The sequence below is a fragment of the Lathyrus oleraceus genome, chromosome 1 (genome assembly GCF_024323335.1).
Source record: "Lathyrus oleraceus cultivar Zhongwan6 chromosome 1, CAAS_Psat_ZW6_1.0, whole genome shotgun sequence".
Taxonomy (NCBI): domain Eukaryota; kingdom Viridiplantae; phylum Streptophyta; class Magnoliopsida; order Fabales; family Fabaceae; genus Lathyrus; species Lathyrus oleraceus.
In genome coordinates, this window is record NC_066579.1 from 367762796 (window position 1) to 367776082 (window position 13287).

General features: G+C 38.3%; 1 pseudogene; it reads right to left on the reverse strand.

Annotated features, from left to right (window-relative positions):
- Positions 1–853: 853 nt before the first annotated feature.
- Positions 854–953, reverse strand: LOC127116471 (uncharacterized; annotated as a pseudogene).
- Positions 954–13287: the final 12334 nt, after the last annotated feature.

A 13287-nucleotide genomic window follows, 5' to 3' on the forward strand; every position in this document is an offset into this window, starting at 1 on the left:
ATCTAGATATTAGTTTAGATCTTAGCTTTTCCCCAAACAATCAAACATTTTCACCTTAGATTTACGTAGTAACCTTAGATAACGGTATATCGATTCATAAGTCCCTGTGGGATCGATATCTTTTAAAACTACGCGATAGAACTGTGCACTTGCAGTTTGTATCCCATTCTCGACTCACCCAGTCGAGCGATCAAGTTTTTGGCGCCGTTGCCGGGGACTTTTATTCAATCGATATCGTAACTCTTCCGTTACGCTGTAGAGACTAAGGTTTCTTTTTCTTCTATTTTCTTTCTTTCGTTGATTTGTATGCCACGCACTCGCTCTCAAGGCGAACCGCTCTATTTACGAATCAACGATATCGAACTATATCTCCGAGTCTTACGACGAATTCGGGAATATCGTGCTGAAAACAATCTCCCTCCTATAAACCTTCCAGATTTCAAAAACATTTTTCCTTCTTTAACCGAGATGGCAGAACCAGCTCGTGCTCTTAGAGATTACGCCGCTCCATCGCAAGATGAACCGCATTCAAGTATTGCTCCGCCCGCAATCGAAGCAAACAACTTTGAACTTAAACCTTCGTTGTTGCAGGCTGTGCAACAGAACCAATTCTCTGGAAATCTTACCGAAGATCCAAACCTTCATTTATCCGTATTTGTTCAATACGCTGATACTGTTAAAGCTAATGGTGTCACTTCAGAGGCAATTCGACTTCGTCTTTTTCCTTTCTCATTAAGAGATAGCGCTAGAAGATGGCTTCAATCTCTCCCTTCCAACTCAGTCACCACATGGAACGAGTTGAAGAAAGTTTTTCTTGCCCGATATTTTCCGCCAAGCAAAACAGCTATGTTAAGAGCCCAGATAAACGGATTTAAACAGAAAGACAACGAGTCTCTTTTCGAAGCATGGGAAAGATACAAAGACATGATGAGACTTTGCCCACACCATGGTTTGGAAGACTGGTTAGTAATTCACACATTTTATAATGGTCTCTTATACAATACAAGGTTAACAATAGACGCCGCTGCAGGTGGTGCACTAATGAACAAACCTTACGCTGATGCTTACCAGCTTATCGAGAGCATGGCCCAAAACCACTATCAGTGGGGAACCGAACGAACGAATGTGGAAAAACCTCAACCGAAAACTGGCATGTACGAGATAAGTAACCTTGATCACGTCAATGCAAAAGTGGATGCTTTGGTCCAGAAAATTGAAAGTTTAAACATATCACCTCCAGCCGCCGTGGTTGCTATAACTCAGAATTGCGAGGTCTGTGGAATCCAAGGCCACACTCCTGCGGAATGTCAACTCTTGACTGGAATCCAAGCAGAGCAAGTAAACTATGCTCAAGGAAGCCCCTATTCGAATACCTATAACCCAAATTGGAAGAACCATCCAAACTTCTCATATAAGAGTAATAATGCTTTATACGCACCTGGACAGTCTCCAAATCAAGCCCCATCTATATCTCCAGGATATCAGAAACCGAATCCTAACAATAATACCCCTAGAAAATCCAACTTGGAAATCATGATGGAAAACTTTATAGCTTCCCAACAACAAACCAATAAAGATTTCTTAAACCAGAACATACACACTGGCGAACAACTAAAACAACTAGCAAGCAAAGTAGATGCCCTGGCTACCCATAACAAAATGCTAGAAACGCAAATATCTCAAGTAGCTCAACAACAAGCACCTACCGCTGCACCAACTGGTACATTCCCTGGACAGCCCCAACCCAATCCGAGAAGCCAAGCTCATGCAATTATATTGAGAAGTGGAACGGAAGTGGAAGGACCGTCTGACCCAAGGATAGAAAACCAAAACCCTAAGAAATCTACTGAGGAAAGTGAACCTAAGGAAAAGGAAGAGAGTAATAAGGAAACCCTAGAAAAGAAGGAACCTTATGTACCTCCACCACCTTACAAACCACCTATACCTTACCCTCAAAGGCTTGTTAAAACCAAAGATGTAAGCCAATTTAGAAAATTTGTTGATCTCCTTAAACAATTAAACGTTACAATTCCGTTTACCGAAGCTATCACGCAGATGCCCTCATATGCTAAATTCTTAAAAGAAATTCTTTCTAATAAGAGGAAACTTGAGGATAGCGAAACCGTTACACTCCCTGCCGAATGTAGCGCTATAATCCAAAACATGCCCCCTAAACTCAAGGATCCGGGTAGCTTCTCTATACCCTGTCACATAGGAAAATTTGTCATCGACAAAGCCTTATGCGATTTAGGAGCCGGAATTAGCGTTATGCCTTTATCCATATGTAAGAAACTGGAAATGGGAGAATTAAGACCGACCAAAATGTCTGTGCAATTAGCAGATCGTTCCATCAAATATCCTGTAGGAATCCTTGAAAACGTTCCCGTACGCATAGGTCAGTTTTACATTCCCACTGACTTCACAATTATGGACATTAGAGAAGATGATACGACACCTATTATACTAGGAAGACCATTCTTAGCAACTGCCGGTGCAATCATAGACGTAAAACGAGGACGACTCACCTTCGAAGTAGGTGAAGAGAAAATTGAATTCATTCTTTCCCAATTCTTGAAAGCACCTGCAATAGAAGATACATGTTACTTCATGGATATCATCGATGAATGCATAAAAGAAGCAAAGTCAGGAGAAGACAAATCATCAGACTATCTTTTAGAGGACAAATCTAAACAATGCCTAGCAATAACACCGGATCCTACGCAGTGTCTTAACAAACCAACCCCTGATTTGAAAACACTTCCCAAAAATCTGAGATATGAATTCCTAGACTTAGAACTTGAACGACCTGTGATAGTTAATGCAGATCTAGGAAGACTCGAAACAGAAAAACTCCTACATATCTTAAGAAAATATCCAACCGCACTAGGATACCACATCACCGATCTCAAAGGAATAAGCCCTTCTATTTGTATGCACCGCATCATGTTAGAAGAAGACTGTAAAACCTCTAGGGAACACCAGAGAAGACTAAATCCGATCCTAAGTGAGGTAGTAAAGAAAGAAATAACCAAGTTATTAGAAGCAGGTATCATATATCCTATATCTGATAGCAAATGGGTTAGTCCTGTACACGTTGTACCAAAGAAAGGAGGCATAACCGTTATTGAAAACGAAAAAGGAGAAACTATAACTAAACGAATCGAATCGGGATGGAGAATGTGCATTGATTATAGGAAACTAAACAAAGCAACCCGAAAAGATCATTTCCCTTTACCATTCATTGACCAGATGTTAGAACGATTAGCTAAACATTCACATTTCTGTTATCTAGACGGTTATTCAGGCTTCTTTCAAATACCAATTCACCCTGATGACCAAGAAAAGACAACATTCACATGCCCTTTTGGTACCTTCGCTTATAGACGAATGCCGTTTGGTCTGTGTAATGCCCCTGCAACTTTTCAAAGATGCATGATGGCAATATTCGCCGACTTTCTCGAAAACATCATGGAAGTATTTATGGATGACTTTTCTGTATACGGACAGAGTTTCGAAGAATGCCTTGAAAACCTGGAAAGAGTTCTGGAACGATGTGTAAAAGTAAACTTAGTACTTAATTGGGAAAAGTGCCACTTTATGGTACAAGAAGGCATTGTTTTAGGACACATCATCTCGAACAGAGGAATTGAAGTAGACAAAGCCAAAATAGAGGTAATCGAAAATCTTCAACCCCCAAGAACTGTGAGAGAAGTACGAAGCTTTTTAGGACACGCCGGTTTTTACCGACGATTCATCAAAGACTTCTCTAAGATAACTAAACCCTTAACTGGACTGTTGATGAAAGATGCTGAATTCATATTCGACGATAACTGTTTAAAAGCATTTCAAACTCTTAAACAAGCATTGATCTCCGCACCCATTATGCAGACACCAGACTGGAATGAACCATTCGAAATAATGTGCGATGCCAGTGATTATGCTGTAGGTGCTGTTTTAGGACAAAGAAAGGATAAAAAGCTTCACGTTATATATTACGCTAGCAGAACCCTGGATGAAGCACAGATGAATTATGCCACAACCGAGAAAGAACTCCTAGCAGTGGTATTTGCGCTAGATAAATTTCGTTCTTACCTGGTAGGAGCCAAAATAATAGTTTACACTGATCACGCTGCTATCAGGTACCTTTTAACAAAAAAGGATGCTAAACCTAGACTCCTAAGATGGATCTTGTTACTGCAAGAATTCGACTTAGAAATCAAGGACAAGAAAGGAACTGAAAACGTAGTAGCAGACCATCTCTCTAGACTTGAGAACCTTGAACCAGAAAGAACATCCATTAATGATGATTTCTCGTATGATAAACTCATAGCTACTTTGGAAGAGAACAACTCCGACATGCAAGTAGAAACCACCTTAGCTATATCTGTCATACCATGGTACGCTGATCTAGTCAATTATTTAGCTGCCGGAATAGTTCCACCTACTTTATCTTACCAACAGAAGAAACGATTCTTCCACGACATAAAACACTATTACTGGGATGATCCCTTACTTTTCAAAAGAGGCCCCGATGGTATTTTCCGTCGATGTATACCCGAAGAAGAGGTAGAAAATATAATCCAACACTGTCACTCTGCGCCTTATGGCGGACACACAAGTACATCCAAGACCTGCTCTAAAATCCTACAAGCTGGCTTTTATTGGCCAACTATATGGAAGGACGTACATGCGGCTATTAAGGAGTGTGACAGATGTCAACGCACGGGAAACATATCTAGACGTGACGAGATGCCACAAAAAGGTATTTTGGAAGTAGAGATTTTTGACGTGTGGGGGATAGACTTCATGGGACCTTTCCCATCCTCTTTCGGTAACAAATACATACTCGTGGCAGTTGACTACGTATCAAAATGGATCGAAGCTATAGCTTCTCCAACAAATGACACCCGAGTAGTAACTAGACTCTTTAAAAATATAATATTTCCAAGATTTGGCATCCCAAGAATAGTAGTCAGTGATGGTGGATCACACTTTATATCCAAGGTACTCGAAAAACTACTACTTAAATATGGAGTGAGACATAGGATAGCAACACCTTACCACCCTCAAACCAGTGGACAAGTGGAAGTATCTAACAGAGAAATCAAGCAAATACTAGAAAAAACGGTCGCCACTTCAAGGAAAGATTGGTCATTGAAATTACCAGAAGCTTTATGGGCATACCGAACTGCTTATAAAACTCCCATAGGGACGACCCCATTTAAGCTCATTTATGGAAAATCCTGTCACCTCCCGGTAGAATTAGAACATAAAGCCTATTGGGCTATTAGAAATTTAAATTTGAATTATAAAGCCGCAGGTGAAAAGAGAATCCTTGACATAAACGAATTAGAGGAACTCAGAAGAGACGCCTATGAAAATGCCAAAATCTATAAAGAAAGAACAAAACAATGGCATGACAAGCGTATATCAAGGAAAATCTTCAAGCAAGGCGACGCAGTACTTTTATTTAACTCTAGACTAAAGTTATTCCCGGGAAAACTACGATCCAGATGGTCAGGACCTTTTCATATCACTAAAATCTTTCCCAGTGGAGCGGTAGAAATAAAAGGACAATCTACAGAACCGTTCACCGTAAACGGGCAACGTCTGAAACATTATCACTATGCGGAAACCAACGAGGATTCGCAGATTCTACACTTAGACGAAACGCCCCCAGGACTCATAGACTATATTTAACAGTTTCTTTGTCGAGCTTGCGACATTTAAACAAAGCGCTTAGTGGGAGACAACCCACAAATTAATTTGTTATTTTATTATTTTATTATTATTATCATTTCCCTATTTCTCTCTTAATTATTCTTTTAATCTCTATTTAGTATTCATTATTGATTTATTCAAAAAGAAAAAATATATATATATATATATATAATAATTCTTTTCTTCTTTCGGCATTTGGCCAAATCCTGACTTAAACTCATGTTTCTTTTCTCTAGCTAACACTAACCAGATGGGACATTCTGATCGTATGGGTATCAAGTTCAGAGGAATGGCTCAGAAACGAAAGTTTGAAGAACTAGCCGCTAGAGAGATGCTACCTAGTTTATATGCTGATGATTGGGCTATGACTGCCCTTGGACTGAGACAGAGTGTCCTGTTTTTGCTGAATCAGATAGGATGGGAGACCTCCCCTATCCTGAGACATTTCACCACCTACCGGAGACTCACACTAGAATTCCTTAGTTCATTAATCTATCTACCTAGCCATGGAAAAGGAATTAGCAGAGGTTTTATCCAGTTCAGAATGTTCAATATGAAGTACCAATTTAGTATTAGAGACTTCACCAACCTTTTGGGTTTTCCTACCTCCTTTGATACATTCACTGTAAGCCAGGAAGAACTTTTTGAATATAGAGAGCTTGAACACTTTTGGGGTAAGCTGACTGGAAATGATGAGCCCGAGGAACATGAGTTTCTCTCTGGAAACATACATAACCCGGCTTTTCGCTATTTCCATAAGATCCTGACCCACACTTTATTTGGGAAGAAGCCAAATAGTACTTCAGTTTCACGTGATGAACTCTTCATCATATTTTGTGCTTCCCAGAACCGTCCAGTAAACGGTGCTACTTTTATGTTAGCTAATTTGGACCACCTTATCCAGGATGAGCGAGCACCCATTAGAATAGGCGGTTTGATCACTATGATAGGTAATGCTATTGGATTACGTCAGCCTATGCTTGACCTTAGCCCTTTTTGTGGCATTACTACTATGAGTATACCTTTCCTCTTCAACACTATGTTTATAGCAAACATAGGGTCTGATGAGTTCGAGCTTATTATTGATAACCAGGTTCTCTGCCTATTCACCATGCCCGATCCTAGAACTAGTGTTCACAACCAAAGGAACTGGCTCTATAATCTGAATGAAACCCCAACTCCTGCTGGATCCACTGAATCCATCCAGGACTATGAGATCTGTGATGACTATGAGCACTATGTTGACCATATCTCTCATGCTGAATCTGACCCTCAGACACCTTCCGGCTACTATGATATTGATCCTCCCCCTCAGCCTGCCCTGACCGAAGAATCAGTCATGCCTGATCTCCGACATCATATGCCAGGAACAGATATTAAAACCGTCATTGAAGCCTTGATATCAGAACAAGACGCCCTCAGGGAAGATTTCCACAGCTTGAGACTTGAAATCCTAGAATACATGAGCAGCACGGCAAGTCAGTTACGTATGTTACGGCATCATGTTAACTCTTTTGCTCCTCCGGCCAGAGATCCGAAGATAGATGGAATTTAGTTATTTTTCTTTCTAAGTTATTTAGTTTTAGGCTAGATTTTTCATTAATGTTATTTGAATTCATGTTTATTTCTATTTCATTTCATTGTTTTCTTTCACTGTAATACATTATGATCATTTTTATTGAAGCTGTTTAGTTAATTTTATTATGCAATGGCTATTATGCTCTACTGTTGTTACCTATTATTATTATACAAAGCAAGTAAGCGTGCACAATACATTAAAACTGCAGACTAAAAATGATCATAAGCAAAATGAAACATTAAAATACGCTACCAAAGTAATTCTGTGAAGCGCTACTGAAGCCTTGCCAAAAAGGACTGTGTGACGAGCGTCACACACTCCATGACGAACGGCACGCAAAACGCCTGTTACGAACGTCACAGCCTTGTGACGAGCGTAACGCCCCTCAGACATGTGAACGTTAGGGAGCCGTTGGAGACGAACGTTACACTTTAATTTTTACCTTCCCCATTCATTTTTTCGTTTACCACACTTAATTACTCTTCAACCACTTTTTCTTTCTACCTTCCAATCCTTCTCCTATAAATACCTACCAAAACCTCCTTCATTCACCACAAACAATTCTCTCATATCAAATATACATTTCTTTTTCTTTCCAAATCATCCCTTCAAAAATTCATCACAATGGCGGGAAATCAAAATTTCGGAAATATCATCTTCCGATCCGGAGATGACAACTATCAGCAAGAGCAATTCGAGCGCTTCCAACAGCGAGGCGTCGCTTCCACCAGGTACCCCGATTTAACTTGTTTACAACAATTAGGCTTACTCCAAGGTATCGAGTGGATGCTCCGTAAAGCCGATTTAACCTTCCTTTGCACTCATAACCAACCCACCTACCCTTCCCTAACCTTAGAATTCCTAAGTTCTTACGACTACACCACTCCCGCCGGTGAGGGTGAATTTCTGACCGGTACCGCAACCTTCCGCATGTTTAACACCGAGTACTCTCTAACCCAAAACCAATTGAGTACCATGCTACAATTTACCACAGAAGGCCAAGTCTACCCCAGAATCCCTCCCGACCTAAACTGGAACACAGTTGGCGTTTTTGACCTTTTTAAGAAAATTTCCGGTATAGAGACCTACAACTGGGAAGAACTCCTTCTCTCCCACATCCATAACCCCACCATCCGTTATTTTCTCCGTATCTTGCAAAACACAGTTTTTGGTAGACCAAACAACAGCAAGGTCAACTCAAAGGAGTTATTTTTCCTCCAGTGCGTCTTCGAACCGCAAGCCCAGGTAAACGCCGCCTCCTTTCTCTTTTATCATATCCGCACCTTATGTGCTAGAGGCCGGCAACCCTTTATAATTGGTGGATTGATAACCTCCATAGCACTTGGCCTGAACCTAGGGGATAGACTCCAAACTTTAGAATCCCTACCTCCCCTGTCTATGGATATCAGCTATTGCCGTTCTAGCCGCCTGATTAAAAATAGAGTAGGCGGAGGCTATTATCTTATGGTGAACAACCAAGCAGTCCCGAGTATTGTGCTACCCAATACCACCCTAACTGATGTCACAAACCCCGACCGCCACCTCTACGATCTTAGCGCTCCTGAAACCACCGAGCCTTCACAAACAAACCAGCAAACTGATGAGTTTGAAGAAATGGAACAAGGTGACCATCCGCCAACACAACAATCAGTCCCGCTCAACCCTTCCCGTAATGCAGCCGGCCCATCCTCCCAACGTCGTCGACGAAGAAGGCCTGCGACCAACGACGACATTATGGATGCTATCGATGGTATGCAGACACAGAATGCAGAGATGATGCAGATGATGCGTCAAATGCAACAGCAACAGGATGCTCGGAATGCCATAACCGACCAGCGGTTTACTGAATTGTTTAGCAGGTTCGACAACTTAGACATACGTCAAAGATCACCAGGGCCAAGAACCAGAGGCGGAAGGCAGCCTTAGTTGTTATTTTCTTTGCAATTCCATTTTGTATTTCTTTCCCTTAAAACATTGAGGACAATGTTTAGTTTAAGTATGGGGGGGGAAACAATATTCTTTCCATTCTCATTTTTCAAGTATGTACTCTCCCTTTCATCGTTACTTCCTTTTTTTTTTCCTATAAAAAAAAAAAAAAAAAAAAAAATTTATTTTAAGTTAAGTTCCTAAGTGTGAAAAATTTTCTATTATCTATTCCCCTCAATTTTCTTGAGCCATAACAAAAAAATTTTTAACACACCCAATAAGTATAAAGGTTGCTTACTTTATAAAACTTGAGTGAAATCAAAACAAAATCATTACCATAACAACGCTCTGAGAACCTCAATATGTTAGATCAAGATAAGTACCTATTATACCGATTCCTTGAACTTTTAGTTCTATGGCAACCCCAAGTAGTTTATACAGAAGTCAGCACCATCTTAATAGCAAACTACGTGGAGAGCCGATGAATATAAGTGAATGATCCCCAAAGTAACCTAAGATATATAAATATATCAAGAAATGCACTAATTAAATTAGGTGATCCTTACCAGATCATTTAATCTAAAGGTTGCAGATCATGCAAAAGCACAATACGAAAGACCCATTATGAGTTGGTTCAGTAGGAATCTGGTACTGAACTCGGTAGGGCGGACTACGGTTCGATCCCCCGCAATTTGCAATGGACTGAATAATGAAGTTATCCGACTTATGTACCAGAACTTCTAGCTAAAAGCGGATCATAATCACTAACCGGTTACTCCACTATGTGCGCGAAAGGATAAAGGGCTTAATGTGATTTCGCTAGAATGAAAACGGGTAAAATAAGACTAAAGGAACCAGGATAGCTATCATAGGGTACTTGAACTGATTGGCATAAAGTAGGGTTATCTAAGTTGTAACGGTAGTTGTTGATGTCAAGATTAAACTCGAGTCCTCCTAAAGAAAAATCCATTTGCAACCTAGTACGAATTGATGTGTGCTTTGAAATTTCATCTGGCTAAAACTTTTAACAAGTTCTATACTGAATTTTGCTTGAGGACAAGCAAAGATTTAAGTATGGGGGAGTTTGATAACATGAAATTATATCACATTTGAAGACTTAATTCAATTAGATTATATTATCATTTACTTTAATTTATCCCATTTTATCAGATATTATGCAGTATTTCTTTTCTATTTACATCAGGTACCCATTTTGAAGCAAAAGTGAAAAAGGGAAGAAAAGGAGGTGTAGAAAGGAGTAAAAAGGAAACAAATATCAAAGACCAAGCCCAGCCCAAAAGAAAGCGCACGTTGTGCCTGTGACGGGCGTCACAAGGGTTGTGACGAGCGTCACACTAGAAGCATCCCTGTGACGAGCGTCACACATGGTGTGACGAGCGTCACACCATTCCACTAGCTTTTTGGCGCAAGTCACGCTCTGAGAAGAATTGAAGAAGAACGTTGAGAGAGTTCGTGTCCTATGCCCACGCCGTGTATTTAGCCATGCTGAAGACTCGTGGGAAACGGAATGCAGTTACCAAGGCTATTATAAATAGCCATCTCACAAACCTAAAAAACTCTCAGTTTTTGCACGCTCAGTTTGCCGAAACTCTGCCAAATTTTCTTTTCACGCCTTTGCTTATTTTTCTTCCTTTCCAGCAACTTAGCATTGTTTATTTTATTTATTTCTTTTGCAAGCTTTACATTCTTTTTCCCTTGCAAATTTACCTTTCCAGTTTTAGCTTTTAGATATTTTTCGCATAATAGTTTCTACACCGGAAACTATTGTGCAACTTTATACCGGATTTAACCTTACGTTATATTCCAGTTTTATTTCCTTGATTTAATTTACTGTCTAATTGAAGAATCCAAGAACAAATCCTACCGGCTTGTGGTGGAGTGTTCAAGACCATTGTATTACGCATTCAGGTTCTTTAATTGTTATTTAATTTTTAATGTTTTATTCTATTGCTTATTCATATTGCCTGCCTGGAATGAGTCTGTTTATGCATGATATAAATTCTTATTTATTTAGCATGTCTGGCTAATTTACCTAGGTATCGGTATGTAAAGTAAGCAGAATAAGGGATCAAGACTGAGTCGGTCTATTTAAACTTAAAATCAAAATCAATCTTTTTACGGTTTCAACTTACAGGTTTAATAACAAGATTTTTTACAAAAGTAAAAGACATAAAGAAGTTAAAATCAATAGAGCGAGAGTTTGAGATTTTAACTGGACAGTGTAAGTTAGGCATTAATCCTAGATCAGGGCGAGAGCAAGTTTTAGATTAATTAAATTCTGACCTTTTCCAAAAAGTATTTTTAAAGATTGAATGTGAGGACGAGAGTTAAGCATTTGGATTTAATTATATAACCTAAGTCAACAGAGCGAGAGTTTGAGATAAGGGTGTTTAAAACGGTCAGTATTTTCTTAAAAAGAGTTTCTGCAACTTTATTGTTTTCAAAATATGGTTTTTGACTTAATTATAAGTGACAGCAACATTAATATAAAATCATGGTTTATTCAACAGAGCGAGAGTTTGAGATAGAACCTTTAACCAATAAAGTTAACCGAAACGATTCATTTTAAAACCAAGAAACCGACAAAGACTTGATTCCCTAGTTTTGACGAACTACATACCGATATCCGTTTTATTAATATTTAATCTAGATATTAGTTTAGATCTTAGCTTTTCCCCAAACAATCAAACATTTTCACCTTAGATTTACGTAGTAACCTTAGATAACGGTATATCGATTCATAAGTCCCTGTGGGATCGATATCTTTTAAAACTACGCGATAGAACTGTGCACTTGCAGTTTGTATCCCATTCTCGACTCACCCAGTCGAGCGATCACCTACCATAACAGTTCACATGAAAAATTACACACTACATCTTTTGTAATTCTAATTGAATCAAATTCAAATAACAGAGGTTACTCTTGCAACTTGTTGTTTCAACTAATCCAATCAAAGTCACTAGACATTTTTAATTTAATAAATTAAATGGAAAGGTCTTTAAAATTCACATAAACATTACCTGCAAATGTAATGTTAAATAATTGTATGTTTACCTAATTATGTTTATATCATGTACATACCAGTATACCAAACCGATTGTACTCGAAGGATGTTAAAAAAGTTCAAATTAAATTAACACTCATAGAAAGAAATTTCTTAATAAAATAAAATTAACATTAAAATTTTTCTCATCGTTAAAATAATAAAGTTGTATCCATAAAATAATTTTAAAAATTGATATAATTAAGCATCAAATAATTAAAAAAATATGAAATATTTACTAAATAGGTGTAAATTTACAGCTTTTAAAAATATACTGTTATAAAAACCTTAAAATATATGAACATAAAACAAAATTGTTTACTGTTATGGCAATAGTTGCTTCACGTGGCACAAAATCCAAATCCAAATTCAACACAAAATAGCATCACGCGGTACTGTTACGGTGATAGTGCAGTACAAAAAAAATTGCAAAATCATATTATATATTTGTGCAATGTTACGACAATGTTATAGTACAAAACAATATGCATAATCAAAGAATCAAATTACATATATGCTCTGGCACTTTTACGACATCTGCATTAGAACAACCTTATGGGAGTTCGATACTATTCATATTTTAATTGGAGTAATTTCATTAAGAAAATTATAATTTCAGCAATTTTAATTCAAACTTTAAAAAAACCATTTAACCGACTCTGATACCAATTGTTAGAATTATATCAATTCACAATATATTATGACATATATTTTATGCGGAATCAAAATAGTCATACAATGATCGATAAACTGATTATAGAATACGTGAATCCATTGAGAAAATTGACTTTGACGGTAATCCTAAAAAAAATAGAAGTTGATGACTTTTGTGGTTCTTCCTCAACCGGTACTCCTTATGCCTCGAATTCTCTTCAGATGTGGAGAAGAGATAATTTGTTATGTACGGTATATTGGAGATCATAGCCTATATATAGTGTGATGGTTAATTAGGATTCTCATTATTCTCAAATGGGTCATCCTGACATTCATTCATATT